The sequence below is a fragment of the Sprattus sprattus genome, assembly GCF_963457725.1.
Source record: "Sprattus sprattus genome assembly, chromosome: 17".
Lineage (NCBI taxonomy): Eukaryota > Metazoa > Chordata > Actinopteri > Clupeiformes > Clupeidae > Sprattus > Sprattus sprattus.
The window spans coordinates 10,296,155-10,301,154 of NC_137915.1; positions in this window are offsets into that span (position 1 = coordinate 10,296,155).

Here is a 5,000-nt window from a genome sequence, read left to right on the forward strand (position 1 = left end):
GGCACCGTTAACACTTTTTTCAGACGAAGTACGAGTGTGAATACGAGCAGGGGCGTTTCTAGGATTCAAAGAAAGGGGGGGCTTAGCCCAAAGGTGAGTTTGGTGTGTGTGTGTGGGGGGGGGGGGGGCATGGATATCCATTGTTTCAGACAGTTCGTAGATTACTTTATCAGAACCAGAAAAGAGTGTGATTTTGCTCTGTAGTTTAGCTCGCACTCAGTATATGATAACACAAGAGACAGAATTTTAGCGTCATAGTGAAATTTGACAACACAAATATGAACTTTTCTCAAATAAAGAGAGAGAAATAATTGTCCTGCTTGTAAAGGCAAAACGGATAAACTAGCTTTCATATCCCCTCCCAAATCCTAATTTTTAAATGGAAGTGTCAACTTTTGAGTTGTTTACTTGTTTTATTATGAGCAGAAGGGAATACGATTTTGATCAACATTTATATATGTTTTGTTGTCCGTATAGTTTTTACATACCAGTGATATTTTATGCTCATTTGGACACTAGCAGAGATAAAGATGAACTAGTCAGTGTCAAATATACCATTAAATGGAGACAAAAAAACATGAATAAAAAAAAAGAAAACACATTTCAAGTAGGCCTACATCTATTATTAAATGATAAATATTGTATGAGGGGCTGAAATGGAAGGCACCCAATGCATTCACTATAATCAATTCAAACTAGAACTCACCAGCATTAACTGATTATAAACAACAACATTCTTTAGGGACTGATATTATTGTTTCGAAATACTAGAGAGATATTAATGCAAAGAATATAGAGATAGTTATTTCTTGTATTTTGAATTCGCTCGTTCACACTCTTGCTCACTCTGGAGACAGTTTCTAACAAAATAGCTAGCTAGCTAGCTTAGTGTTAACATAGCCCACTACAATATTCCCTTTAATTTACCTCAAGTAAACCTAAATGTAGGCAGGTAGCAATCGTTAACAACTACAGATTCACATTCCACATTCTGTAACTACCTGTACTTACAATTTCATTCCTTGCATCATTTACTTTGAGCTAAACTAAATGGCTGAAGAACATTTTAACATTTTAGGGGGTCTTCAGCCCCCCTAAAACAGGCCTAATGACACCCCTGAATACGAGTACTTACATTTGTGTACTTGCCAGTACCAAGTACAGATACGAGTACATAATAATTTGCCTTTGCCAGCATTCTATCAGTTTGTCCTACCCAACTGCCTCCAGCGGGCAAATGTGATAGGCAATAATGATGAGGCTGGAAGAAAAGTTTCAAGTCACTTACTCTCCTGGAAACCAGGCCAGAGGCATTACATAGTGTGCTTGCCTTTGCAAGTGCAAACATGCACACTGAGGCACTATCAAAACTCAATTCACACAACCCAACACTTTGTCTCACTCTCTCTCTCTCTCTGCGGGTGTTCAGAGATCTAGCAGCAAACACATTTGAATCATTTTTATGGTCCCCAAGACAACAGCAGGGGATGACATTACAAATCAAATTCAAATAAAGCTCAAGGGGGATCCAGTGTAGCCTGGCCGTTACCAGCCTGTGACTCCATTTCATTCCGTCTTTCAGTCTGGGCCAACCCAATGCATTTTGGTTTCCGAGATGGGCGGGTGCTTATCTTGAGGTTTAAAATCATTGGAGTTCCCTTAACCAATCAGCAACGTTTAGTAAGCATTCGGTAGATTAAACTCTTCCCAAAGCCAGTTGGGAGAAGAGCTACGACGTCCTTTCCAATCATAAAACTTACAAGAAAATACTCTTGTTCTCCTTTTAATTTTCTGATGTTCACGAGAGTTGAGACAACTTTTCCGATAGCTTTTCGTGTCTTTTCCTCCAAGGCGAGTTTTGCGTCACAGCTCTGAACTGTTCGCTGATTGGTCCTGCAAAATTTTGAGTTCTGGAGACGATTGTCAATGGGCCAGACTGAGTATGAGCTTGAAATCAATTCAGGCGGAAATACGTAGGCTGGTGTCACCAGGCTAGATCCAGTGAGCCTGCTGAAAGGGATGGCTTGTCAGTCGGCAAAAACAATTGGTGATATACAATACAATAATGGAGCCTTTAACGTACACATTGGCTTCTTGAAATGTAAATAATCTCTCTCTCATTATCTCTCTTTCCTTTCTCTCTCTCTCTCTCTCTCTCTCTCTCTCTATCTCTCCCTCTCTCTCTCTCTCTCTCTCTCTCTCTCATTATCCCTCTTCAGCATGGCCTGATTACCCTGCAGACCGAGGCCCATTAGTGTCTCTCCAGCAGAGACCACTGGTCCGTGGGAGTGTAGGAGGATGGAGAGATGCGCAGGGAGAGGTAATATAGACAGATAGGTGGAGAGATGGAGGGGGGGGGGGGGGTTGTAGAGTTTCTAAACTCATCAGTGAGGGTGAAGGGTCAGTGCTCTTGCATTGATGACGCAACCCCCCCCCCCCCCCCCCCAACCCCCCTGCCTGTCTCTTCACCCCAGCAGCTGGGCGCTTGCTATGGGTCTGATTGCGGTACTCTAAAGAGAGGTTTGGTTAGAGAGAGAGAGCTTGAATGACACATCACACATACAATCTTTCTCACACATAACTAAACACACACACGCACACGCACACAACACACACACACACACACACACACACACACACACACACACACACACACACACACACACACACACACACACACACACACACACACACACACACACACACACACGCTCTCTCTCAGAGAAGCCTGTCAAACCCAAGACATGTACAATGTGGAATTCCTCAGGGATCCTCATTAGGACCATTGCTTTTCTCAATTTTTACAAATGATCTCCCACTTGTTTGTAAAAAAGCCTGCATGTCTATGTATGCAGATGATTCAACATTATATATGTCTGCACCAACAGTTAAAGAAATCACCTCAGCCCTCAACAAAGAATTGCAGATGGTATTTAAATGGGTCTCTGATAACAAACTGGTCCTTAACATTTCCAAAACTAAGAGCATTGTATTTGGGACAAAGCACTCACTTAGCTCTAAACCTCAGCTGAACCTGGTACTGAACAATGTTGCTGTTGAGCAAGTACAGGAAACAAAGCTTCTGGGGGTAACTTTAGACTCTAAACTATCATGGTCAAACATATAGATTTACTGGTGCAAAAGATGGGTAGAAATATATCTGTGGTTAGAAGATGCTCTTCTTTTTTAACACCTCATCTGACCAAACAGGTTCTGCAGACCCTGGTATTGTCTCAACTTGATTATTGCTCGGTAGTCTGGTCAGGTACCACAAAAACAAATCTAGGGAAGCTTCAACGGGTACAAAACAGAGCAGCTAGGCTTGCTCTTAAGTGCACACCAAGAGCAAACGTGAAAACCATGCATGACCGACTCTTCTGGCTGAAAGTTGATGAGAGGCTAAAAGCATCACTTATGTCTTTCATTAAAAATATTAACACATTAAAAACCCCTGACTGTTTGTTTAGGCAGCTCACACTCAGCTCTAATGTACACACATACCCCACCAGACATGCCACCAGTGGTAACTACACAATTCCAACAATAAAAACAAACTCAAAACAACGTACAGTATTATGCAGGGCTATGGTAGAATGGAACTCCCTTCCAGATCACATCTCAAAAACCCAGAACAAAGCTGGATTCAAAAAGCAGGTGAAGCAACACCTCATGGCTGTTAGTATGTATTACTAATTTTTATTTATCTACTCACTTATCCTTTTTTCCTATTTGTCATCTGTTGTTTTTGTGTGTGATGGTTAGGTTATTTAGTTTAGTTTTTTTCCTTTCTTGTATCTGGTGTTTGTATGTTGATTTCTTCTTTGTTATGTGTCTTTTTCCCTTTCCTTTATCTGTTGTTTGTATGTTGATGTCTTCTTTGTTATGTGCTTTTCCTTTTTTTATCTGTTGTTTGGTACGTTGTTTTCTTGTGTGGACCCCAGGAAGAGTAGCTGGTGTCTTTGGCATCAGCTAATGGGGATCCGAATAAAATCAAAATCAAATCATCAAATCTCACACACACACACACACACACACACACACACACACACACACACACACACACACACACACACACACACACACAGTCACACACACACTCACACTCACACACACACACACACACACACACACACACACACACACACACACACACACACACACACACACACACACACACTGAGCCAATCATTCAATTTATGCTTGGAAGTGCAAAGATGCGCAGGAATGGAAAAAAGCGATCTCTCCCCATTTCCTCCTCCTGTCTACATGTCCTCTACCACACTGAAGTGTTTTTAGTCAGCCAGCCACAGGCCACAGAAAAAAGTAATCAGTCTCCTGCCATGACGAATCACAGGAGAGGGTGAGAGAGAGGACGGACTGGTGTGTCTTCCTGAACCACAAGAGAAGTGTTTTTATTAATCTATTTCCGTTCTCTAAAATAGGAACATTTGGGTGCACGAATGTATGCCTTTATATTCCTGCGAAACAAGGGGTAACGACTGTGTTTATTTACATTTTAATAAGGGATGACAGGGAGAAATAAAGAAAAAGGAAAAGAAAGGAAGAAAGAAAAAAAAAACTGGGTTATTAGACATTAGGGACCCTGAACAACAGCAAAGACGAAAAGCTCAGAGATGCTGCCAGATACACTAGCAGGTGAGCCATTCTGTGCCACTTTGGATATTAGTTGTCTCAGGTCACCCTTGAGCAGCAGGCCGTGCTGACAGAGCGTCAGAGGATGAAGAAGTGAGCTGGAGAGGTGAGCTATTGCTGTTTCAGTTCCCCCATCCCCAACACACACATGCTCTCTCTCTCTCTTTTAAACACACACACACACCCTCTAACACACACACACACACACACACACACACACACACACACACACACACACACACACACACACACACACACACACACACACACACACACACACACACACACACACACACACACACACACACACACACACACACACACACACTGAGGTTAATTGCTTCCCT